Source organism: Dermochelys coriacea, chromosome 6, assembly GCF_009764565.3.
Source record: "Dermochelys coriacea isolate rDerCor1 chromosome 6, rDerCor1.pri.v4, whole genome shotgun sequence".
NCBI lineage: Eukaryota > Metazoa > Chordata > Testudines > Dermochelyidae > Dermochelys > Dermochelys coriacea.
The window spans coordinates 58,029,522-58,057,288 of NC_050073.1; the positions used below are offsets into that span (position 1 = coordinate 58,029,522).

At 43.0% G+C, this 27,767-nt stretch overlaps 1 protein-coding gene across 8 annotated transcripts in view; it reads left to right on the top strand.

Annotated features, from left to right (window-relative positions):
- PALS1 (protein associated with LIN7 1, MAGUK family member) overlaps window positions 1-27,767 on the top strand; it is a 157,909-nt gene that overhangs the window by 12,494 nt on the left and 117,648 nt on the right. The window lies entirely within an intron of this gene.

Consider the following 27,767-nt stretch of genomic DNA (forward strand, 5'->3'; position numbering starts at 1 on the left):
CTAGAGCAGAGCTGAGCTGGGCTGCGGTGGGGGCCGGCAGCCAGGCCTGTGGCCAGGTGTGGCTCCGCTCCCAGTCTCGTCTCCAGCCTCTACCCTGGCCAGGAACAGGGCTGAGGCTAGGGGCTGGCACAGGGCTTGGAGTGGAGCCGTGCCAAGGCTGGGGATGGGGACAGAAGCCAGAGACTGGGTGGTGCTCCCTCTCTGCCCTCCTTGGGGGCTGGCCCATGCCCTGCTGTTCCCCATGGATGTTCCTCCATGATCCCCTTGAGGGGAGTGTCCCTCAGTTTGAGGATATTTAGCTTAGGGTACGTCTTCACTGCAGTATTAGCCTGATTTAACTTAGAATGGGTGGAGTGTTCCCACACAGAACCCTACCCTTGCCAGACCTATGTGACTGTATCCACAATGGTGCTGTACTAGCTCATGTGCTGGAATGGACTTCTAGCAGCATATCCTAAGTTTTTAGTGGTGCTTTAAACTTAGTTCTCCTTCTTTGGGTTTTTTTGTGAAAGTGCTCTTGTGGGTCTTTCTGATGATTACTTCTCAGCTCTACCATAAGGCTGGTGTCAGCTACTGGCCAGCTAACAAAACGTGAGAAGGATTTCTTGGGTGGCATCTCTGTTCAAATGCTATGGAAGTGCAACAGACCTGGAACAGACAAATGCAGAGTTAAAGCACAGTGTAGAAAAAGAGGACTTAGACAAAGTACAGCCCAGATAAAAAAAAATCTTGGGATAGGATTGGAGGTTGATCTGTGGTTGATTAGTCTGCATTCTTACTGCAAAATAAGTGGGGGGTTGTTGAAATCTGAGCTCCAGCCCATGCCCTCAGCCATGTCTGCTAGCTCTGGTTTAAAGCACCCCTAATCTCACAAGTTAGTTTTTTCTGTGTGGATATAAGGGGGCTGGGGCAATACCCAGGCTACATCTACAGTGAAGACATAGCCTTAAAACAAATTGATTCTGGAAAACAGCAAACGGTGTAGAAAATTAAATACTGATTGTCATTTGCTGCTATTTAATGCATAGCAGCCCTTAAATGATGCTTCTATCTTAAATTTCCAGATTGTTTTAAGGTGTAACCCCATGTAGATAGAATGTGTTTGGAGTAATTCATTCTGGAGGTGTCAAAAGCATCAATCATACACAGTAGGAAGGCCTGCGTCCGAAAAAAAACAAACTGTTGCAACCTGCTGGTGAGGTATAGATGGTAAGAAGTGATGCTAAACTTTAGAAATGTCAAGGCTGAAAGTTAGGTTTACCATCTTTGATTTGCGTCATATGTGAAGTTGGCTGATATTTGGCAATCAAACTCAGTGACCTGGGTTGTCAGCTGATTGCTCAGAGTAATTAGTATGTGAACAATGTTGTAGTTCTTGTTTAGGAGACTCATATTTTTCATGATTGAATGTATATTTAACAGCTGAAACATTATTTTGGTATGCTCTTGGAATAAGTTATATTTTGGGCCTGTACCTTAAATATTTTTCTAGGTTTTGTCATTTTATAGTAATGTAAAGCCAGTGCTGATACTGTCTCCCTAACTCAAAAGGTTTGTTACAAGTGACCTGTTGGTTTCAATCTGGAATTTCCTGACTTTTTGTCTTTAAAATATAATACAAAACTACAGGTTTCAGAGTAGCAGCCGTGTTAGTCTGTATTCACAAAAAGAAAAGGAGTACTTGTGGCACCTTAGAGACTAACAAATTTATTAGAGCATAAGCTTTCGTGAGCTACAGCTCACTTCATCGGATGCATTTGGTGGAAAAAACAGAGGAGAGATTTATATACACACGCACAGAGAACATGAAACAATGGGTTTATCATACACACTGTAAGGAGAGTGATCACTTAAGATAAGCCATCACCAACAGCAGGGGGGGGAAAGGAGGAAAACCTTTCATGGTGACAAGCAGGTAGGCTAATTCCAGCAGTTAACAAGAATATCAGAGGAACAGTGGGGGGTGGGGTGGGAGGGAGAAATACCATGGGGAAATAGTTTTACTTTGTGTAATGACTCATCCATTCCCAGTCTCTATTCAAACCTAAATTAATTGTATCCAGTTTGCAAATTAATTCCAATTCAGCAGTCTCTCATTGGAGTCTGTTTTTGAAGCTTTTTTGTTGAAGTATAGCCACTCTTAGGTCTGTGATCGAGTGACCAGAGAGATTGAAGTGTTCTCCAACTGGTTTTTGAATGTTATAATTCTTGACGTCTGATTTGTGTCCATTCATTCTTTTACGTAGAGACTGTCCAGTTTGGCCAATGTACATGGCAGAGGGGCATTGCTGGCACATGATGGCATATATCACATTGGTAGATGCGCAGGTGAACGAGCCTCTGATAGTGTGGCTGATGTGATTAGGCCCTATGATGGTATCCCCTGAATAGATATGTGGACAGAGTTGGCAACGGGCTTTGTTGCAAGGATAGGTTCCTGGGTTAGTGGTTCTGTTGTGTGGTGTGTGGTTGCTGGTGAGTATTTGCTTCAGATTGGGGGGCTGTCTGTAAGCAAGGACTGGTCTGTCTCCCAAGATCTGAGAGAGCGATGGCTTGTCCTTCAGGATAGGTTGTAGATCCTTGATGATGCGTTGGAGAGGTTTTAGTTGGGGGCTGAAGGTGATGGCTAGTGGCGTTCTGTTATTTTCTTTGTTGGGCCTGTCCTGTAGTAGGTGACTTCTGGGTACTCTTCTGGCTCTGTCAGTCTGTTTCTTCACTTCAGCAGGTGGGTATTGTAGTTGTAGGAATGCATGATAGCGATCTTGTAGGTGTTTGTCTCTGTCTGAGGGGTTGGAGCAAATGCGGTTATATCGTAGCACTTGGCTGTAGACAATGGATCGAGTGGTATGATCTGGATAAAAGCTAGAGGCATGTAGGTAGGAATAGCGGTCAGTAGGTTTCCAATATAGGGTGGTGTTTATGTGACCATCGCTTATTAGCACCGTAGTGTCCAGGAAGTGGATCTCTTGTGTGGACTGGTCCAGGCTGAGGTTGATGGTGGGATGGAAATTGTTGAAATCATGGTGGAATTCCTCAAGAGCTTCTTTTCCATGGGTCCAGATGATGAAGATGTCATCAATGTAGCGCAAGTAGAGTAGGGGCATTAGGGGACGAGAGCTGAGGAAGCGTTGTTCTAAGTCAGCCATAAAAATGTTGGCATACTGGAATTAATTGGAATTAATTTGCAAACTGGATACAATTAATTTAGGCTTGAATAGAGACTGGGAATGGATGAGTCATTACACAAAGTAAAACTATTTCCCCACGGTATTTCTCCCTCCCACCCCACCCCCCACTGTTCCTCTGATATTCTTGTTAACTGCTGGAATTAGCCTACCCGCTTGTCACCATGAAAGGTTTTCCTCCTTTCCCCCCCCTGCTGTTGGTGATGGCTTATCTTAAGTGATCACTCTCCTTACAGTGTGTATGATAAACCCATTGTTTCATGTTGTCTGTGTGTGTGTATATAAATCTCTCCTCTGTTTTTTCCACCAAATGCATCCGATGAAGTGAGCTGTAGCTCACGAAAGCTTATGCTCTAATAAATTTGTTAGTCTCTAAGGTGCCACAAGTACTCCTTTTCTTTTTGTGAATACAAAACTAATTTCACTTTAATCAATTTCAGTGCCCACTTCTAGAGTAAGAACTCTCCTATATAAAAATTTAGGAACAGCATCGTGGAAAATATTATTGAGGCTATAACATTCTAAAATAAATGTTTCACGAAAGGGGGTCTCACACTTGATAGCTTCTGAAGGCTAAGTTTATTGTACACATTAGAGGCTCCCTGTATTACTCCATTCCACTTCACAAGCTTCCTATGTGCCTCTCTTCATCTTGATCTATTTCAGGGACTCCCTGCAGCTCCCTGTTCCCCTCCTGCCATGATTTCTGTGTGCCTCCTGTTCTCCCCCAAATGCCAGGGGCTTCATGTGCACCCTTTTGCCCTTACCCTCCTCCCCAAATGCCGGGTGCTCTGCCCCCAGTCTCCTCTGACCAGGGGTTCTTTGTGTTCACCCATTCCTTCCCCCTCCCCCTCCACAGGTTCTATATGCACTATCATTCTCCTTTTCTCCCATTATTTGTCTGGGAGATAAGTCATTCAGGTTGTCAACATGTTAAACTCTCGGTTTTCCTCCTTCCCCCCCCTGCTGTTGGTGATGGCTTATCTTAAGTGATCACTCTCCTTACAGTGTGTATGATAAACCCATTGTTTCATGTTCTCTGTGTGTGTGTATATAAATCTCTACTCTGTTTTTTCCACCAAATGCATCCGATGAAGTGAGCTGTAGCTCACGAAAGCTTATGCTCTAATAAATTTGTTAGTCTCTAAGGTGCCACAAGTACTCCTTTTCTTTTTGAGAATACAGACTAACACGGCTGCTACTCTGAAATCTACTGGGAGGATGACAGAGGTATTGATTGTTAGGCTGGAAGGCATTAATCGGTGCCATCAACCAGTTTGATCTAAAGACAATTGCAGAGTTTCTTAAAGCTGTGGCAGAGCTCCATGTGTCCCCTATTTTCCCCTTTTGGTTTTTTTCCCCAAAAATCAATAGGGTTTTTGCCATTGATGTCTAGAATATTTCTGGAAATTTTGAAAATGATCAGATGTGGCATTTAAAGATTATCACATTATATACAGACAAACTAACCCAGAAATGCCATCAAGTTCAGTGTAAGGCCTTTGCAAGGTCAGTCAACTAAAAAACTGTAGAGTGGGTTAAAACTTAAGAAGGACTTGGAATTGCATGTCTGTCAGTCTGATATAGATCTCAGACAAGAAAATAGAGTGGATGATATGGGACTCGGTTAACACAGAATCACAGGAGGGTAAAAAGGTTTTTTTCCACCAAATGCATCCGATGAAGTGAGCTGTAGTTCACGAAAGCTTATGCTCTAATAAATTTGTTAGTCGCTAAGGTGCCACAAGTACTCCTTTTCTTTTTGCGAATACAGACTAACACGGCTGCTACTCTGAAACCTTACAGGAGGGTAATATCACTAATGCCAATCAACACAGGTTTAGGGAAAATAGATTCTGTCAAGCTAACTTGGGATCCTTTTTTTTTTTTTAATGACCTTACAAGTTTAGTTGACAAAAGTAATAGTTTTGATCTAATATATTTCTGGAAGGAATTTGATTTGGTACCATATAATATTTTGATTCTAAACCCCCACCCCAAAAAAAAACTAGAAAGATATAAAACTAAAATGCACACATTACCTGGGTTAAAAGGTGGCTCTGATAGCTCTCAAAATGTAATTGTAAGGGGGAGTAATCGTTGAATGGGTGTGTTTCAAGAGGGGTTCCACAGGGATCAGTGCTTGGCCCTATGCTACTTAACGTTTTTATTAATGACCTGGAAGAAAACATAAAATCATTCTAATAAAATTTGCAGATCATGTATAGATTGTTGGAATAGTAAATAATAAAGCGAATGGGTCACAGATAGTGATCTGGATTACTTGGTAAACTTGGCATAAGCAAACAGTATTCGTTTTGATATGGCTAAATGTATACCTCTAAAAACAAAGAATATATACCATACTTACAGAATGCGGAGGGGAAGGGGCGCCTGTATCCTTGGAGGCAGGAAAATGATATGGGGGTCATGTCAGATAACTAGCTGTGTGAGAGCTCCAAGTGTGATGCTGTCGCCAGAAGAGCTGATACGATCCTAGGATGAATAAACAGGGGAATCTCCAATAGGGGGAGTAGAGAGGTTATTTTACCTCCCTATTTGGCGCTGGTGTGACTACTGCTAGAATACTGTGTCCTGTTCTGGTGTCCACAATTCAGGAGGAATGTTGATAAATTGGAGAAGATTCAAAGAAGAACCAGAAGAAATATTAAAGGATTAGAAAACATGCCTGATACACTCAAGGAGCTCAGTCTACTTAGATTAACGAAGAGAAGGTTAAGGGGTAACTTGATTATAGCCTGTAAGTACTTACATGAGGAACAAATATTTAATAATGGGCTCTTCAGTATAGCAGAGAATGGTATAACACAATCCAAAGGTTGGAAGTTGAAAATAAACAAATTCAGAATGGAAATAAGACTTAATTTTTTAACAGAGAAATTAATGGTTGGAACAGCTTACCAAGAGTTGTGGTGGATTCTACATCACTGACAGGTTTTTAGATCAAGATTGGATGTTTTTTCTAAAAGATCTGTGCTAAGAAAATTTTGGAAAAGTTCTATGGCCTGTATTATACAGGAGTTCAGACTAGATGATCACAGTGGCCTCTTTTGGCCTTGGAACCTGTGAATTCCTTGCCAGATATTTGCTCATCGCACAGACTGAAGGCTTCTTTTAAAAAGTAATCTCTCTGTCTGGGAGTATTGACCTGATTAGTGAGGCATTCTTTCCTCATTCACAGTAGACACTCCAGTATACCAACTTACCAGCCCTTTTGGTAGCAAGTTCTTCTGGCAAAACTTGGACAAAAGTTCTGGTATTTTAACGAATCCTTGCTGGCCTCGTAAGGAAAGTTTTGTCTTGTCTCCTCTAGATGGTCAATGAGGGTATTTTCTGTCAGGTGAAGACCTCAGTTTGGATTGTTGATCAGTGTTAATTCAAGAACACAAGGTTCTTTTACCTGGCATATCAATTCTTGATGGGGGTAGAGCTCCATAAGCATGATATTTGGATGCTGGAACAATTTTTATAGTGGAGGTGCTGAAAGCCATTGAACCAAACTGTAAACCCTGTATACAGTGTCAACCACTTCAAGTCAGGGGAGGTGGCAGCACCCGTAGTTCCAGCAACTATGCATGGTATATATGAGTAGATGACCTAACTGGAATTTTTTGGGGGGGGGGGGGGGGAGGGTTCAGCGGTTGGGAATTATCCCACACCTGGATTGTATGTCTTCACTTTTGGAGTCTAATTCTAATATTTGCTCTGTCTACTTTGGCTAGGCTAGTCTAAAAGTAGAGGATCATGTCAAGATTTGTATGGTGCCAGGGGAGGTGACCAGTACTGCCAGCCAGCAGCATTGGGTTGCCAACTCTGACTGAAGCTATTCTGGGAGATTTTTTTTTCTCCCCAACATGACGTAATGTCATTTTCTTAAAATATCCTATTAAAATCTCTTAGATTGTTTTCAATAGTCACTGGGAGATTGATGCCGATTCCAGGAGACTCCAGGCCAATCCTGGAGGGATGGCAACCCTACAGCAGGATGGCAGTGGCATAGCATGTGTCTTTACATACATACGTAGAGACTGACTGACTACATGGCCACGTCCAATGTATTCTTTAATCTCTACTGCTTGTATTGCATTTCCTGGCTATGTTTCAGTCTTGTTCTCGCAGCTTTGAGTTTGCATCAGAGGCATAGCGCCAAAACTTTCCCTTCCCTGGAGTACTTTGTTTTTTTGGGCGGGAGAGGGTGAGGGGTTCACAATATCTCATTTCAGTTGGTCAAATCTAGAAACTCTTCCCAGGTCTTTGCTGGTTTGACTTCATCTTTTGCCAAACTTCATTCAGTAACAGTTGCTGGTATTTTCCCTTGGGGCATCTGTTACTTTCCAGGAGTGAGAATCCAGTATAGGTGATATTGTTAGAAAAGAGAAAATTACTTTCATTGTATTTCTGCTTTTCTGAAGATAACTTGCTCGTTCACCCAAATCTTTTTAGAGTTTTGGGCTTTAAATGATGATCTGGGTACTCTCTCTCTTTTTCAGGGATGGCTCCTTTTTGTATTTAAAAAAGTGGTAGTGTGGAGAGGGATAAATTCTTTTCCTTTTCTATTTGTGGATATTAATGGAGCTGGTTTTACCTGCTCTTAAAAGGAACTGACAAATGTTGGTGGCATGGGAAAGAGTCCTTAGGTACTAAGGTTTGGAGTATGCTTAGTAGGGCAGAATCCTCAAATCATCCTACAAGTGTAAACGTGCAATTGTTTGTGTGAATCATAATGGGCAAATGAGACCTCAGGAGTACTAATCCTGCAAAATATCTTAAGAAAAGTAGAATTGCAAGTCGTTTTCTCTCCTGAACAGACCATCTAGGTTAGGACTTGTCTACACTGGCACTTTACAGCACTGCAACTTTCTCGCTCGGGTGTGAAAAAACACCCCCTTGAGCACTGCAAGTTTCAGCGCTGTAAAGTTCCAGTGTAGACAGTGCACCAGTGCTGGGAGCTGCGCTTTAATGTTGCTAGTGAAGAGGTGCCCTTATTGTCTTGGTTAACATTATTCAGTATAACATCTTTCAGAGAAAAGTGCAAGAATTATGAAATCTGTTTCTAGGGGATATTTCTTCCTAAACCTATTAGTTGGGTGTTAACTTATCCCCTGAAGCATGAGGGTTTATATCCCTATGTTTTTCTATTTTAAATTAAACGTGATTGTACCCATTATCTATATATGTATTTTTGAATCCGTCTGAGCTATTGGCCTCAATAATATACAAAGCATTTTGTTGCCTTTCAGTGTAATTGAATGTCCTTTGCTTTTGTATTTAGAATTGCCTGATTTAACTTCTCCATACCCCTTGTTGTTTTATATACTTATGTAACCTTTTCTTTGTCTCCTCTTTTTAAATTAACAGTCCCAATATTTCCAATCTCTTCACTTGGGAGTCTGACCATATCTCTAATGATTTTCATTGTAAGTTTCTGGATCCCTTATCTTGTATCTCTCGAGACAGGATGAGCAGAATTTTATTTTGTATTTCAGGTGAGAATGTATCACTGACTGATACAATGGCATATTTTAGTATTTCTTATGCAAACAAATAAAAAGTGACAACACTGAAACTGCACTTCTATAAAACTTCCCAGATTTATCTGTCTCTGAAACTGTGACAGGGTGACTTAGAGCCCCCTTTTTACACAACGAAAGATCCAACCATTCACCCTCTAAATTCCTAATTATAGTAGGTCATAATACTCTGTTTTTTGTATAAAAAGGTGCACAGACTTTACTTTACTTCTGAGGCTCCACTGAAATGTATTCCAGACTTCTCTAGACGCAAGCAGCTTTTGCGGGTGGGGGGAGCTCAAAGAAATAGCAACAAAATGTGAATTGTTACATTTTAGCCTAATTATAGAGGGTGACTTATTCTTTGCCTATATTTAGGAAGAATATTCTAGTTTACTTCGCAGCTCTTGTCTTCCAGGCAGAGCCCAAGCCCCATCTTTTGTAAATGGGACCCAAGATTCACATCCCTAGAACATCTATAGATGAGATTCAGCAGAAGTTGGAGAAGTACATTACAACTATGATTCTAGTGGGGGCTATCAGCCAAATAAGGGAATTCAATTAATAAGTCACTTTTCAATCTTTGCAGCTTCCAGTATTTTTCTTTCTTTCTGTCCTGCACTCCTTGGGAGAGATGTACTCTTGCTCCAGAATGGTCTTGAACTGAATCTATTTATCCCTAGGAATACAGGCCACCGTCCTACTCGGACTTAGTTCTCAGCCAGCTCTTGTATTGAAGACTCATGCACAAAGGACTTTTATCTTTCCTTAGGGCCCAGCCTCTTCACCCAATCTCATCCGTCTAGAACCACTTTGAATGCTGAATGCAGTTTTGGTCGCCCCATCTCAAAAAATGATACATTAGAATTGGGAAAAATACAGGGAAGGACAACATAAATGATTAGGAATATGGAACAGCTTCCCAGTCAGGAAAAATTGAAAAAAACTGAGACTGTTCATCTTAGAAAAGAGATGACTAAGAGGGGATATGGTAGAGTTCTACAAAATCATGAATGGTTTGGAGAAAGTAAATAAGGAAGTATTATGTACCCCTTGCATAACACAAGAACCAAGGGTCACCCAGTGAAATTAGTAGGCAGCAGGTTTAAAAGAAACATAAGGAAATACTTCACACAGTGCACAGTTAACCTGTATAACTCATTGCCAGTGGATGTTGTGAAGGCCAAAAGTATAACTGGATTTAAAAAAAGGAATTAGCTTCATGGAGGATAGGTCTGTCAATGCTATTAGCAACCCCATACCATGGGTTTCCCTAAACCTCTGACTTCCAGAAACTGGGATTGGATGACAGGATGGATCACTTGATAATTGCCCTGTTCTGTTCATTCCCTCCAAAGTATCTGGCACTGGCCATTCTTGAAGACAGATGGACTGGGCTAGATGAACCATTGGTTTGACCCAATATGACTCTTATTGTGACAGACTACTATCAGGTTCAGAAGGGAAGATGCCTATCCAACATCTAAATTTTGTGCCACCTTGGCCAGCTCTCCACCCGCTCTCTCCAAGATTCTAGAGATGGTAAAAGAAAAGGACGAAATAGTCTGAGTCCAGAAGGGGAAACTGTCCATTAGGTAAATACCTGATTCAGTCTGAAATTCACTTTCAGAGTCTAATTGAAAAGATACAAAATCTTTGTGTATTAGAAACAATAAGATATTGGGAATCCTCACTCTTCTCTGAATTCTCACATGAACCAAGAAAAGTCTGGTATTTATTGAAAATTGGTGCTTTGTCTTCTAGGTTCATGTGTAGTTTGTGGGGTTTGTTTTTTGTTTGTTTGGTTTTTTAAATGAACTATTTACAATTGAGGAGTTTACATTTTTAGGTAGCCCTGTCTCCTTTTCTTCTTGTGGTTTGAGTATTGTAAGCTGCTAACAAAGGCATGGTCAAACTTTTTAGAGACCAGTACATGTTCTTAAATTAGAGCAGAACTGACTTTTCTCAATTATTACATAATACAAAATAAGGTAGAGTGTCAAAATATTGTTCCTGTTCTTAATTAGTATTTATTAGAAGAGCTTCAGTCTGTCTTTGAGTAGCAGATGGTATTCTGGAACAAGATCCAGAGAGGATCTGGTTAACAAGATGACATGACTGTTCCCTGACCCATCTTCGTGGAGGCAAGACAAATAAGCTTACCACTACAAGTAGCTCCAAAAATAGTGGGCCTGATTGCCTCAAGGTCGTCTGATTTATATTCAAAGTGTAGGTCCATCTGCTTTTATAACAATGATTTTGTTAGAATTTGCAGAAGTCATTTTATGCTACCTTTTTAATAGTTGAAAACTGTCAGTACTAATATAGAATCATATTGCACAAATGAACTATTTATTATACTGTAGTTATCATGCAACTAGTACTTAAATACACTTCTCTATATAGATTACACCATCTCTGATACAATTAATCACGTTTAATACAGTTACCGTTTTTCACTTGAATGGTTAGCCAGTATTTGAGGTCTTGCGGGCTAAGTTCCCTCTAAGCTGCACAGCCACGCAGCTGTCTGTTGTGCTCAGGGCTGCGGTGGGGAGAGATGCCTCTCCCCAAGTCCTGGACCTGCTGCAGCGCCCCTTCCCCGGCCCCGAACCTGCTGTGGCCGGGGACAGGCACTTCTCCCTCCTTTGCCCCACTCCCCAAGTGCTGCTACAGAGAGAGCGAGCTGGGGTGGGAGGAGTCCTCTCTCCCCACCGAAGCCCTCATCCCCCCCCCCCGCACTCCAACCTTCTGCCCCAGCCCTGAGCCCCCTCCCACCATATGAATTTTATGTGCACCAATATGGAGGTGGTATGTGACTCATCTCCTCCATATTGGTGCACATAACAAAATTCATTCCGCAGATGGGTGGGAAAAATTAGAGGAAACGCTACTTGCAGATTGTTTCCATTTCCAATAGGAGAAATTGACAATGGAGTCAGGTGTTTCTTCGATGCAGTCCTGTTTATTTACAAAGAACGTACATAAAGTCCTGTTTTCTTCAACATAATAGGAATCAAACAGGAGGCAGGTTTTTTTGCTCCCATTCTAAACCAGCCAGTAGTCTACCCAAAAACCTTTTAGCTTTTTCTCAGGTTCTTATTAATAAGTGCTTTTTTTCTAGCTGTCCTGGGCTTTCTGCTGTCTTTTCTGTCTGCTTCTGTTATGATTCTGGCTGCTTCTCTCACACACAGCTTTATCAAACAATACCTCTGCCCACATGATTGTGCTGTCTGGCCTAGTTCATGGCCTGTATTTTGTGCGGTAGCTTCTATTATGTTGGCTAGCTTACTCCAAAAGAGGCTTAACTGCTTCTTGCATTTATCCTGAATGAAGGGCAGCTATTATGCCCACCAGCTTCAGTGAAGTTTCACACAACCCTCAGAATAACAGTACAGTAGCTATTTTTGTAGATTAATACAAAAGGTGTAGGATTTAGTATAGGGTAGGGAGTCTTCATTTGTCTACTAATAAGTTGATTTATGAAGAGTCGCACAACAATTTGAGAAGCAAGCTTTAATGTCAAAATGTTCACAAGCATTACAATTGCACGTAATAGGTATCTTTCTTTGTTCACCAAAGTAAGAACATAGAAAATGTATCTTCTAGTGGTGTTTCCTAATTTTTATTTTGAATCTAGTTCATGATCATATTGCTGTGCAAGTTCTTCTTCTCTCCATCAGGTTTACATTTAGAAGCTTGCACCATAAGTGGTGTCAATTCTCATTCTGAATGGCTGGTAAAATATTATACAGTTATTTCAGGTATAAAGGTCAGTTTCATTTTTTTCCTCAAGATGGTGGTACAGTTACTCCCCACTTAATGTCCTCTCACTTAACGTGATTTCGATCTTATATCCCTGCTCAGTTACAGAACATGCTCCATTTAAAGTTGTGCAATGCTTTGCTATAACGTCGTTTGGCTGTCTGCTTTGTCTACATCTGGAAGCCCCCCATCAACTCCCCTACATGTCCCGTCCCTCCCTCCTGCGCACCATGTCCTCACTCCTCCCCTCTCCCTCCTGAATGCCGCAAGCCAGCTGATTGCCACTGGCAGGAAAGGGAGGGGGAGGAGTGAGGATGCGGAGTAAGGGGTGGGGGAGAAGAGGCAGGTGTGACAAAGCTCTATCCTTGCCTCCGTGGGTCCCGTGTTTCCTGGTAGATTTCTCTAGTCTCAGAGGCTCACTGTGACCCTCCACATAACCCTTCTTTCTCTAGGGACAAGGGTCTCAGTCTACTGAGCCATTTTCATCATAAGCCAGCAAGGGAGGTGAGGAGAAGTTAACCTTCCTTGCAGTGTCTCTCTTGTCTCCCAGTCTCAGTGATTAAACAGAGGGCAAAGGTGGGGGGAAGGGGGAGGGAGCCTGGGCCCACCCTCTACTCCAGGCTCCAGCCCAGGGACCCTAATAGTATCAGCTATGGTAGCTGACCTTTTTAGAAACATGACATGTACAATTTCCTTGGCTACTTCCCCCACAGCAGCCCTCACTTCCTCAAGCTCCACTTCACCCTTACCTCCTTCCTTGTGCCTGATATGGTGTTTACTACTCAGCCTCTCCAACAGCACATCTTCTTCCCACAGCTCCTGACATGCACACCACCTGACTGACTGGAAGGGTTTTAACTAGTTTCAGCCAGCCCCTGATTGGCTTCAGGTGTCCCAATCAACCTAGCCGCCTCCCTGCCTTCTGGAAAGTTCTTAATTGGTCCCAGGTGTCTTAATTGACCTGGAGCAGCTTCCATTTCACTTAACCTGGTACCAGGGATTTGTTTAACCTGAAGCTAATATATCTATCTCCCACTACTTTTCTATAGCCATCTGGCCTTGCCCCGTCACACAAGTTAAGTGTGGGGGCTTGGGGGAAGGGGTGGAGTGGGTGGACCGAGGGTTGAGCCCCCTGTCCCTGGTGCTTGCAGAGTAGGGGAAGCTGCTGCTGCGTGACGTGTTTCTCCTAGCCTACAGCATCTTCAGCCTCTTTGCCTACCTCATTGTCTCCAGTGCCCCTGGGCTGTGCCTTTGTGGGGTAAGGCGGGGGTACCTCCCAACTATAGTACTGTACCGTATGGCAAAAAAATTTCCCTGGAACCTAACCACCTCCACTGCCCCCCCCCCCCATTTACATTTATTCTTATGGGGAAATTGGATTCGCTTAACATCGTTTCACTTAATTTTGCATTTTTCAGGAACATAACTACAACGTTAAGTGAGGAGTTACTGTAATTCTGTTTTAGAGCTCACATTAAACAAGGTCCTAAGTAGCTTTTTCAATTCAAATTTTAATCTTAAGGGAGTTCAATTAATACAGAATGTTGTCTTCAAATGCTTGACCTTTTTTATAAATTTAGCTGGCTTGTAATGAGTATGTTCTCTTGCAAAACTAAATGTGTGGTGACCAAAGGATACTGGGAAATTAATCTGCTTATAAAAACAACCTAAAAAGACTTCTTTTGCTGATGATTTATAGAATTGGCCTGAAAGGATTTTTTTTTTTTTAATTTCTTTACATTAGAAATTTAAGGTCTTGTTATACCCTGTTTTTCCTGGAAGATCGGTGGACATCTGCGGAACTAGTAGGAATTATCACACAACAACAAAATAAAATCTGGTTGAGGGTATGTCTACACTGCAGCTGGGAGTGTACCTCCCAGCCCAGGTAGACACACATGCTAGCTCAACTCGATGAAGTGCACTAAAAATAGCAGTGAGGACATTGCAGCATGGATGGTGGCCTGAGCTAATCCCTTGAGTATGAATCCAGGGAGTCAGGTAGGCTTATACGTGAGTGGTTAGCCCATACTGCTGCCCATGCCACAAAGTCCACACTTCTATTTTTATTGCAGTAATTTGAGCACAGCTAGTGTAAGTCTCTCTAACTGGACTGGGAGGCACGCTCCCAGCTACCGTGTAAACATACCCTGAGAGGCTAAATAGTCTTATTCAGTCTGTTAACACCAACACCTGTCTAAGTCAAATACTTTGCCAACAAAGACCTTCTGTCCCAAATATTTTAAAATTCAATCCCCTGGCCCTCAGGTAAGAGCTTAAAAAGCTGCTGCTTCATTTTCATGTCTTCTGAAGATGTCTTCAGCATCAAGAGTGAAGACCAGACTTGAAATTCTTAATATATTTAAGGTAGGAAAAAAGTGGAATGCCTTCCCCAAGGAAATGTTCAGGCCAACTTTATGCATCATTTAAAAGAAAAAAATGAAACTAATTTTTTTACCTTTGTGGCTTACCTTTACCTTTCTTGACCATGACTTCAGTTTTTTATTACAGTTCTGCAATTTTTTGTGCTATGAACCTTCTAACCTGTTAATTTCATTGGGTGACCCCTAGTTCTTCTGTTATATGAAGGGACAAATACCACTTCTCTATTCACTTTCTCCATACCATTCATGATCTTATAGACCTCTATAGTCTCTTTTCCAAGCTGAAAAATCCCAGTCTTTTTAATCTCTCATCATATGGAAGCTGTTCAATACCCTTAATCAGTTAGGGTTGTGCTATATTTGTTGCAGTACACTCAACTTGTTTCGCTTGTGAGTGATTGAGAGTTTATCTCTGGACGCTCTGTGAATACAAGACTTGCTCTTGATTTGGGTGATATGAAGGGTGTCTTCTCTGATTTACTTTGATGATGTAGTCCCTTTCAGCTAATGGTATTTAGAATTTTTGTGGATATATTGTTTTATCACCTGTACTTACTAAGAACTTCAGAAGTTGGTGCCTCAAGTTTTTATTTGACATGTCCATACTAAAACAGACTCTACAGCCCTGTTAATGATTTATTTTCCTTGAGGATCTCTGGGTTGAACCAGCAGGCCTGTATAGTAGCTGACTTGTGTGCAATTAAAAATGTTTTTGACCAAGTATTGTAAAAGTAAAAATGTTAATACATTTTTCTTAAAACTTAGTGTTCTGTTGTACAGAAAAATTCTCTCAAGATTCTATCAACAATTTTTGTGAAATGAGTAGCCACCAAAGAAATTTTTCTTTATTTTATTATCATTATCAGTCTTTACTCATTCATTATATCTTAAGCTAAAAAAGAAAATTACTCAGAATTGGTTAAAATGGTATTGATAATCCTAACCTTTACTGGATATTTAAACTATGAAACAGAACTTGCTTGTACGGTGGTTAAAATTGGTATCAGTCACTTTGATTACCTGCTGGGAAATGGGCAGGATTTCAATGTGACTCTTGGTAACTCCAGTGATTCTATTCTTTTTGGTTTGTGCATGAACTCGATATTTGGAAAAGGTTGACAGGACTCATAGTAAGGCTACAGGTATACAATTTCTAGCACTTGTCCTGTAAATTCCCTATTCTGCTACCATTTTTTGTAATTACTGTATTTTTAAATTGGTATTAATCTAGCTCATCTGTCTCCAAGAATAGCCTAAAAAGAAAAGGAGTACTTGTGGCACCTTAGAGACTAACAAATTTATTTGAGCATAAGCTTTCGTGAGCTACAGCTCACTTCATCGGATGCATCCGATGAAAATGCAAGAAAATGCATCCGATGAAGTGAGCTGTAGCTCACGAAAGCTCATGCTCAAATAAATTTGTTAGTCTCTAAGGTGCCACAAGTACTCCTTCTCTTTTTGCGAATGCAGACTAACACGGCTGCTACTCTGAAACCTGTCAAGAATAACCTAGTAAGCTTTATTGATATAATGCTATAATATTGACCAAAAATACTTGGAATTATATTTCTATATGAACATATTCCATAGAAAGAATTAATAAGTTAATTACAATACATCAGCCAAGTAAAGTACATAGCAAAAGTAATTATGCTCTTGACTATACTCCCTTAACTACTATTAAGGGTTTTATACTGTACTGTGGAAATTCATTTGGATTGAAACTTGAAGAAAACACCTCAGGGTTAAGAAAATTAAGTATTTTAACAATTTGGAGGAAGATACAATTTGAAAATATTTTGTGACAATAATTTTGGAGTTTTTTGAACTTGTACCTTAAAACACTGCATGGTAAGCCCAGGGTTCAAACTCAGGCTCAGGTGTAACCCTCTCCCTCCCCTCCATCTACACGCATCCATCCTGGATTGGTCCTGGGATCCCAAAGGAGATGTGAAGGGGTACCTGTGTCAAGCTGGTACCCAGTGGTCAAGCTGTAGATGCAGTCCTACTGGACTCATGTTCTGGGAGTCCACCAAAAGTCTCTCTCCCATAGGCCGGTTTTCTTTGTTCTCTGAATAGTCAAGTTTTCCCACGCGGTACCATGAACAAAGGCCACATTTGGGAGGGCTCTAGGGAGTCTGATACGATTGGTTGCACTTGGGTCTGCATACTGCATTGTTCAGGATATTTGAAGCCAATCCCAGCAACCACCTCTAACCAGCACTAATCCGGTTTCAGCATCTTTCTAGATATGGACATTATTAGAATGGCAGCTCAACAAATTCCAAAGTGTGTACCAAGGAATGTCACTAGATAGCCAGCAATCACATGGGTGTCAAGAGCTTCAGTGGCATAAGATTGCCAGTGATGGTCAGAAACTAAATATTCAGCCAGACCACCTTAAAGACCTAGGCAAAGATTGATCCAGGTGGGACTCAATCTGCAAGGAGATCATGTCCCTTTGTGAGTTGATATAAGAATGCTTACCTTGACAACCACTTCTACCACATGCATATGATTCCTGAGATTTTCAGACACTTCCAGGTCAGTTCCCTGTGTGGTATTGGTTCCTTGGAGAGTCATCAATATGTAATTATCATAGCAGCTTTAGAAAAGAAGGTCTCTGTAGTTCCTTAGGGCTTGTCTACACTGGCAATTAACAGCACTGCAACTTTCTCACTCGGCGCAGCAAGTTGCAGCACTGTAAAGCCCCAGTGTAAACCGTGCCCCAGCACTGGGAGCTAGACCACTCTTGATGGTGGCTTTTTTTAGAGCTCTGGGAGAGCTCTCTCCCAGTGCTGCGCTGTGACCACACAAGGCACGTTAAAGAGCTGCCACGGCAGCACTTTAGTGTTGCCATTGTAGACTAGCTCTTAGTAACTGGCTGGTCTAAGTCAGCACTAGTATCTACAGTGGTTGATGGAATTTCTGCAACTGATCAGGGACTTGAGCCTGGTAGTAAACTTGGATAAAAATCAGTCTCCCTCCTCGATGCAACTGTCAACAACACAGAATGAAGATTTCCCTTTTCCCAGCAGGATCCTGAAATTGGAATCTTTAGGCAATTTCACGTCAAGTTGTATGTCTGTATTGACAGCATGCTATTCCTGTGGGCTCCTGATGTCCTTCCAGGATTTGGTCCTGTGGGTGCAGTTTCATATCCAGGGCCTTCAATAGTACCCAAGAATCTCTCTGCACTCTGGAGGGAGCTGAATGGCTGTTTGCTTCCCCAAAACATCAAGAATCACTCCATTTGTGGTTGGAAAATACCAATTATCTAATAAGGTTCCCCTTTTCAAGTTTGTCCTAGGATTCAGGTGGCCACAGATGCTAGCCTGCTCAGGAGGGAGCCCCATTCTACTATGGAATTAGTTCAGGGGCACTGATCACAGTGGGAATGCAAACTGCATGCCAGCATCTTGGAACTAAGGGCAGTTTGTCTCTCCCACTTCATAAGGCCTTCACCCTTCCACAGTGTTCTAATCAGGCTTCACAGCACAATGAAGGTACCGTGTGGCCCACCTATAAAGGAGGGAGTATAAGCAAACTTGTCTTGTGAGAAATCCCACCCTCTTCGATGAATGCGGGCAGGAGGAAGAGGGAGAAGAATCTGAGGACTATCAAAGCCCTTCTCATCCCAGGCCACCTTAATTGCTAGTTGGGCTGAGCTGCCTTCCTTGGTCATGGGGAATAGATCCTGTAGAAAGAAGTGTTCCCCCAGATAATTGCCAGGACTCGGTTGTTAACAATCAAGTAGTTTTTCTCAGCAACTTCAAATTACCCAGATGCTGTATCAGATTTCACAAGGTTTGGGCTCAGGATACTTCCTCTGTGGGAAGTATGTGGAGGGGGAAGAGCCTATGTCTCCCCTCCCTGTAATCTCTAAATGACTGGAAAAGATGGAGAGAGGCTGATGCCTATTTATTGTCCCCCTCCAAATTAATTTGCAGACCTCTTTCCTCTGGGGACTGAATCTCCTGGTATTGGAAAGAAGGGACATCCTGTCCCAAGTTCTTGTTCTTTATTCTCACACCCTCAATCTCAGGGCGTGACTCAAACTCACCCTCTTTCAACATTAAGAATCTTGGCCCTTCCTTTTTTTTTTTTTTTTTAAATAACTTGGAAGGGGATTTCTTAGCTTACTATTGGGTCTCAATGGTCTTTGCCCCTTAGATTTCAGATAGCGCTCCTCGAGTTCAGACTTTGACTCTCAAGAAGGTCTGGGTGGGTTCCCAATGGGATCCCTTTCCCCCGAAGGGTAACTGCTGACTGCAACCTACCGTATATACTCGATCATAAACCGGTTCATTTATAAGATGACCCTCCACAAGATGGGTAGGTAAAAATGGAAATTTTTTTATGATCTATTCATAAGCCAACCCTATAATTCAGGGGTCAGCAAACTTTGGCTCCCGGGCCGTCAGGATAAGCTGCTGGCTGGCCGAGATGGTTTGTTTACCTTGAGTGCCTGCAGGCACGGAGGTAAACCTAAGTAAACAAAGTGTGCCATTTACATACCCTGATGGCCTGGGACAGCAACTGGTGGGGAAATTTTTGTGGGGGGGGGGGGGAAAGCTGGGGGTCAGGGTAATCCCTGTGACCACCCCCCTAGCCTGGGACCCCCACACTCTCCCCATCCCATCCCTTCCTCCCTTATCTGGGGAGGATGTCTCTGGCCTGGCTGCAGTCTGCTCTGGCTGGCTGGGCTGGGTGGCGTGGCCACAGCCTGCCAGCTCTGGAGCTGCAGCTGCTTCGGAGGCTGGGGGGAGAGTAGCGTGGCCAGAAGCGTAGAGACTCTGGCCCCGCCTCTTCCCTTCTTGCTCTGCTGGCTGTCCTGCCTCTCCTTGCTCTCTGTGTTGGGGGGGAGGGGCTGTGTCCCACTTCTCCCTCTCTATACCCGTTCATAAGCCGACCCTCTTCTCTGATGCTTCCCTTTTTTACTAACAAAATTTAGCTTATGAATGAGTATATACGGTACTTTTAAATCTTTATTCTTCTGTCATCATGAATTTTCTCTCTGCAAAACCTTCTTTTAAAGCTCCTCCTTTGCCTTCCAGGTCAACAGGGAAAATGGCAAATCCTATCATTCTGAAAGGTTGGAATTTGCTGATATGATGTGATCCTTTCCACCCTGTTTTCAATAATTTCCTTCTACCCTAACCAGGAAATTCCTCCTCTTAGAGAGCTGCATATGTAGACACAACGCATATTGTGTGGGTGCCCCATCGTAGCAGTTCAGAATGTTTTCACTGGCAGTGTCCAGGAGGGGTAATGCATGTTCCTCCCTCTTCTCCTGCAAGGGCATAAAGAGTGAGGCAACCCCAACTGTCACTCAGTTTTTTCAGAGCATCCTAGACAAAACAGTAGGAACATCATTGTGAAATCTGGTCTTTTGTGTGCTTTTACCCTATACTATACAGATTTCACGCGGGAGACCCGTGTTTTTCTTAAATTGGGGGTGCTGACCCAAAAGGGAGTTGCACGGGGCTCACAAGGGTATTTTGGGGGGGTCAGGATATTGCCACCCTTATTTCTGCACTGCTGCCTTCAGAGCTGGGCAGCCAAAGACTGGCGGCTGCTTACTGAAGGCCCCGCTCTGCATGCAGCAGAGTAGAAGTAAGGGTGGCAATACCATACCACGCCATTCTTTCTTCGGTGCTGCTGCTGACAGAGGCTCTGCTTTCAGAGCTGGGATCCTGGCCAGCAGCTGCCTGCTGCTCTCCAGCTGCCCAGCTCTGAAGGCAGCGCTACCGCCAGCAGCAGTGCAGAAGTAAGGGTAGCAGTACCGCAAATCCCCCTACCATAACCTCATAACAGCCCCACAACTTTTTTTTGGGTCAGGACCTCTACAATTACAACACCATGAAATTTCAAATTTAAATAACTGAAATCATAAAATGTTATGATTATAAAAATTCTATGACTATGAAATGACCGAAATGGACCTTGAATTTGGTAGGGCCCTAAGAATAGTACTTTATTTTTTAGTAATTGTTACTTTTTTTAGGGGGGTGTCTAAGTGGGTGAGAGAGTGTGTGTGTGGTCATAGTCTTATGTTTCTTAGTGTAGGAGAACCTTGGTATATGCATGGCAGAGCTGAGATCTCCAGGCTTTAAATTATGCCCCTCTTGTAGGGGAGCTATTCTGCTAACAAACTCTCAGGGGAAAAAACCCTTACTGCCTCAGTGAAGAGCACATTCTGGTTTGGTATGTGGTTTGTAAGTCTTTTTAAAAGCACACACAAAAGAAAAGGTAGTCCATGAGAAAAAGCTTCAGCCTTGAGAAATCTGCGAGAACTGTATCAGATCATGCAGTAAAGCAAAACTCCTGAACTGCTTTAATGCAGCCTGTCTGCCAGTGCTTCAGTCAGTAAAGGTGTGACTCTGAGCCCAAGAGATATTAAAAAAAAACAAAAACAAAAGGAGAGTCAGATGCTTTTGGAGCAGTCAGGAACCCTTACTGTCCACGCACTGGGAGAATTGAACTTTAAGTCCACTAACCAACACTATTCACTATCTCCGGTGCCGAGAGCTTCCTCAGAGCACTCATTGAAGTCAATGCAGAAGAACTCAATCCCAGAGTCTTAGAATCATAGAATCATAGAATATCAGGGTTGGAAGGGACCCCAGAAGGTCATCTAGTCCAACCCCCTGCTCAAAGCAGGACCAAGTCCCAGTTAAATCATCCCAGCCAGGGCTTTGTCAAGCCTGACCTTAAAAACCTCTAAGGAAGGAGATTCTACCACCTCCCTAGGTAACGCATTCCAGTGTTTCACCACCCTCTTAGTGAAAAAGTTTTTCCTAATATCCAATCTAAACCTCCCCCATTGCAACTTGAGACCATTACTCCTCGTTCTGTCATCTGCTACCATTGAGAACAGTCTAGAGCCATCCTCTTTGAAACCCCCTTTCAGGTAGTTGAAAGCAGCTATCAAATCCCCCCTCATTCTTCTCTTCTGCAGACTAAACAATCCCAGCTCCCTCAGCCTCTCCTCATAAGTCATGTGCTCTAGACCCCTAATCATTTTTGTTGCCCTTCGTTGTACTCTTTCCAATTTATCCACATCCTTCCTGTAGTGTGGGGCCCAAAACTGGACACAGTACTCCAGATGAGGCCTCACCAGTGTCGAATAGAGGGGAACGATCACGTCCCTCGATCTGCTCGCTATGCCCCTACTTATACATCCCAAAATGCCATTGGCCTTCTTGGCAACAAGGGCACACTGCTGACTCATATCCAGCTTCTCGTCCACTGTCACCCCTAGGTCCTTTTCCGCAGAACTGCTGCCGAGCCATTCGGTCCCTAGTCTGTAGCGGTGCATTGGATTCTTCCATCCTAAGTGCAGGACCCTGCACTTATCCTTATTGAACCTCATTAGATTTCTTTTGGCCCAATCCTCCAATTTGTCTAGGTCCTTCTGTATCCTATCCCTCCCCTCCAGCGTATCTACCAATCTTCAATCCATCTTCAATCCAGCATCAACATAGAGAGTGGAGGGATCTCTGTACGACATCTGTGCTGGGGTAATCATTTGTGCTGTCTGTTTAAAAAAAAAAAAAAAAAAAAAAAAACCACCTCTTGCACCCTGTGTGGGACCCTATGTAATTGAATTAGTATAGCTCATCCCTTATTGGCCATTGCTTGCCAGGGGCTGCCCACACCAACTATATAAGAATTCAGCGAGCACCACTAAGTGTCTGCTCAACACGATGGCTTTCTGGCTCCTTATCTGTGCTGTGGTGTGTTCTCGGAATAAAACCTGATGCTGTCTCAGCTAACCCCAAGTCTCTTGTGGGTGGTGTTTTTGTTCCATGACACTGGCACATCAATCACAGTCTGCCTGAGCTCTGCCTTTGCTGGCATTGCCTTGGTTGAAAAAACCTTTGTCGCCATCCGCATTCTCAGCTTCTGCCTCACCTTCATCTTAATTACAGAAAACTGTGAATCCCCCATTACAAGTGTCCTCGGGGGGGAGGTGGTGAGGAATCTCTTGGTTCAGAAAAGCTCGTTTGTCTTCACTGGACCTTAGACTAACTCCAGAGCTTGTGTCTCAGTTATTGTCCTCTCCCATTTCATTCCCATCAAAATCTCCTTGAGAAGGTGCTTGGTTACATGTGATAAATCTCTATAAATCAATATGATAGTGGAGATGGGAATAAAAGCCCTTCTCAAGTTTTAAAAATTACCAGTGTTTCATGATCTACATAGGGGTTTTCCTTTTCTGACTCTGGCTTTTCATCAGACTCTGTCAGGAGCTCTACATCTAAGAGGCAAACAAGTCAACAAAAAGGAAAGAAAATAGAAAAGAGAACTTTAAGGAAACTAATCTCCTTAGTTTCTGCCAAATTGAATAAATACATTTTGTCTCTTTGGGTTGCAAGCTTCATCCTATTGACTCCGTGGCCTGAGTACCACCTTGTTCTCCTTTCTTTCCTATTGAGGATGTCATCTCCTATGCCTGCATCAACGGATGATTTTAAATCCTTCAGACATTATTGAAATACACGGAGCAGATTTTGGAAGCGTCTTTAGCAGTTGTATAGGGGAAAGTGAATTGCTGTTTGATATTCTTCAGTCAGCTTCTCAAAATACAATTGCTCTACCTATTAATGTGGGAATTTTAGATCCGTCAAAGGATCTCTGGGCTATTCTGGCTTTGATTTCATCGACTTCAAAATGTGTGGATCATGGATATCAGGTACTGTCAAAAGGCTTTGAGTATTTTTATACTCCTCCAACTCCATCATCGTTACTTGTTACTGCTGCAGATGAAAAATCAAAACAAATAGGAAAGTCAACTTCCAAAGAGATTAGAACTCTTAAACTGAGGAATAATTTTTCTATCGTCTTTGTGTGAGTATAGCTAACTATCGAACCATGCTATCTAAATATGGTTACCATCAGTGGAATAAATCATCTGAATTTAAAAACAAGTTACCTTTAGAATTTAGAGATGAGTTTAAATGAATCTTTAAGGAAGATCTGCTAAATTGCTAAAACCTTGTTTCACACTGCACTAGATGCAGCTGATATGGTTGTCCGTTTGATGGCTATGAGATGTGCATGATGGTTGTGTGCATGAGGGTTGCCAAGGGAAGTGCAGACAACCACTGAAGATTTGCAGTTCGATAGACTAAATTTATTTAGTGCTACAATGAACAAATCTCTTCATTCCTTAAAGGATCCAAGAAAAGTTTACACTTCTGCTTTCAGGAGGAAGCAGTCTTGTTGTAAATTTCCTACATATAAGAACACTACTTCTTCCCCATTTTTATCAATAGAAAGAGAGGCCCATGATCCTCTTCAGTAACCTTGCACTGGGACAGACACAGAGGCATCAGATTTGATGTGACAGTCAAGCATCTTGGGACTAATCTACAAGGATCTATACCATCTTCCTTCTTTCCTTTGTTCTGAACTCTTTTCCCCCTGCCCACCCCAGGGAGCTTGGATGGCAACCACCACAGATCAGTCAGTCCTTCAAGTTATTGAGGATGGTTATGTCATTCAATTTCAAACTTTGCTTCCCACCCATTTGCAGTCCCAATCTCACTACATTCTCATGAGAGTGGTCCCTGAAGAATGTCAAGAGATAGACTATCTTGTTGATCTAGGAGCAAGAGAACTGATTTGCTCAAGAATTTATAGGAAAGAGTTTCTGTTCCCCTTACTTTCTTATACTGAAGAAGGGAGATTGACATCAGATCCTAGAGCTCAGGAATCTAAACAGATGCACTTGATGCACCAAAATTTGTATGGTAGCTCTTGCTTCAATTATTCCCGCTCTAGATTCTGTGTTTAGAAATCACCCTGTAGGTTGAGGGTAATGATCTATCAGTAGTAATGACTTATCTGTGCAGACAAGGGCCACATGTTTATCTGTGTCTTAACAATTGGTGACATTGACAGCATGTTTGGGTAGGGTGGCAATTTATGATCTTCCTGTTTACAAAACATTTTTCTCTAGTGACTGTTCAGTGTTGAGACACCCATTTTGGAGAGCAGTTCTACAGTCTCTTTTCAAAAAACTCCTAGTTTCCACCTCTATTGAAGATGACTACAAGAATGGGGTCCGCATGCACAGCGCTCAAAGCAGAAAACAGTTTTGTTTTACAGTAACTAGACCTTAAAGATGTCTGCATGTGTGGATCCTAGGACCTGCCTTCCTCCCCACAGCTTTGAGTTCTATATTTGAGGTTCTAATCGTTGAAGGAACTTAATGGCTGTTTGGGATCGTTGTGCTCTATATGCCCTTGGGGTTGAGGGAGGAGAGAATGAAGACATGAGGAGCACGTGTGACCCCTACTGGAAACTGCTGGTGAAAACATTTGAACTGCTGCACATACTCTGAGTGGGATCCACATGTGCAGACATCTCAACTACAGTTACTGTAATGACTGACTGACTTCAAGGAGATCACTACAGACTACGTGGCTCTGGGAAGGAGGGTAAAGTTTGGGGCGCAAGTGGTGGTCTCGTCCATCCTCCCTGTTGAAGGAAAAGGCCCGGACAGGGACCATTGAATCATTGAAGTAAATGTGTGGCTACGCAGGTGGTGTCAATGAGAGGGTTTTTGCTTTTTTGACAACAAGCTAATGTTACAGAAAAGAGGCTTATTGTGCTGGGATGGGCTCCATCTATCAAATACTAGTAAGAGCATCTTTAGATATCATCTAGCTAACCTGATAAGGAGAGCTTTAAACTAGGTTCTATGGGGGATGGTGAGACAAATCTGGCCAATGCACATCTAGGCTTGAAGACAAAGAGAAGGGGATAATTTCTGGAGCAGAACTAGAAATCACACCTGTATTAGAAAGGCAAGAAGAAAAGAAACAGGGCAGTCTGCAAAATATCTTCAATGCCTGTACGCAAATACAGTGAGTATGGGGAACAATCAGGAAGTCATGATATATGAAGAAAATTATTACTTAATTGACATTACAGAAAGTTGGTGGGACAACTCCTATGATTGGAGTACCTGTTGAGGGACATAGCTTGTTCCAAAAAAGGAATGGGGGGAAAAGGGAGGTGGTGTAGTGCTGTACGTCAAGAATGTATACACTTGCTCTGCGGACCAAGAGGAAGTAAGCGACAGACCTACTGAGAGTCTCTGGGTGAGGATAAAAAGGGAACAGTAGCAATGTTTTGGTGTGGGTCTATTATAGACCACTGAATCAGAGGGAGTGAATGAATGAAGAGGAAGTGAATGAATCATTCTGCAAGCAGGTAACAGGATTAACTAACACACATGAGCTAGTACTATTGGGGGATTTTAACTTCCCTGATATCTGTTGGAAGACTCTTACAGCAAAACATATGTCCTGCAAATTCTTAGCGTGTGTAGGGGACCACTTTCTGATTCAGAAAGTTGAGGAAACAATTATGGGGTCACCAATTTTGACCAACAGGTGAATTGGTGTCAAATGTGAAGGTGGTCAGAACTTGGGAGAAAGTGATCATAATCTGATAGAATGCAAGATCCTATGGAAAGGAAGACATGAGACTACCAAAACAAGGACACTGGACTTCAGAAAGGAAGATTTCAACTGACTCAGAAATAGTAGGCAAGGTCCCATGGAAAGACCAATTAGGAAGAAAAGGAGTCAAAAGGGGCTGGCATTTTCTAAAAGATGTAATACTAGAGGCTCAACGTAAAGATATTCCATTGCAGAGGAAAGATAAGAAGAACCACAGGAGGCCAGTGTGGCCGCATAAGGAGCTTTTTAGGTATCTAAAAACCAAAACGGATACATACAGGAAATGGAAGGAAGGGCATGTGAGCAAGGATGTATACAGGGACAAAATCAAGAAAGCCAAGGCAAAGAATGAGTTTCAGCTGGCAAGGAATATTAAAGACAACAAGAAGGGGTCTTCAAATAGGTCAGACAAAAAAAAGAGAGATTGAGGACAGTGTGGGTCCACTGATCAATGCCTACTTTGCTTCAGTTTTCTCTTAAAAAACATGTGATGGGACAACTAGTAAAGTTACCATAGACAATAAAAGGTAAGGGATGCAGCTTGGGATAAGTAAAGAAAATGTCACAGATCTTCTGACCAATTTGAATTCAAAACAGTGGGGTCTCATGCTGTTTACCTGAGATTACTGAAGGAATTAACTGAAAAAATCTGAGCCACTGGAAATATTTGCAAATTTAATGGATGGCCGGAGCAGTCCTGGAAGACTGGAGAAGGGCTAACATAGTGCCCATCTTTAAAAGGGGGGGGAAAGGAGGAACTGGGGAACTATAGACCAGTCAGCCTGACTTTGATACTTGGGGAAACTACTCGAGCAGGGGCGGGCAAACTTTTTGGCCTGAGGGCCCACATCAGGTTTCCAAAATTGTATGGAGGGCCGGTTAGGGGAGGCTGTGCCTCCCCAAACAGCCAGGCGTGGCCCGGCCCCCAACCCCTATCTGACCCTCCTGCTTTTCACCCCTGACGGTCCCCCCAGGACTCCTGCCCCATCCACCACCCCCTTCTCCCTGTCCCCTGACCACCCCCGGATCCTCCGCCGCCCCATCCAACCCCTCCTCTCATTCCTGACTCTTCTCCTCCCCCCCGCCCCGAACCCTGCCCCATCCACCACCCCCTTCTCCCTGACCGCCCCGGAACCCCTGCCCCTCACTGCCCCATCCAACTCTCCCCTCTCCTTCCTGACTGCCCCCCCCACGGGACCCTGCCCCCATTCAACCCCCTGGTTCCCTGCCCTCTGACCATACCGACCCCTATCCACACCCCTGCCCCCGACCACCCCCCCGAACTTTCCTGCCCTCTATCCAACCCCCCCCCCCCCCGCCCCTTTACTGCGCTGCCTGGAGCACCGATGGCTGGCGGCGCTACAGCTGTGCCACCACACAGCACAGAGCACCGGCTCAGACTGGGCTCTGCAGCTGCGCTGCCCC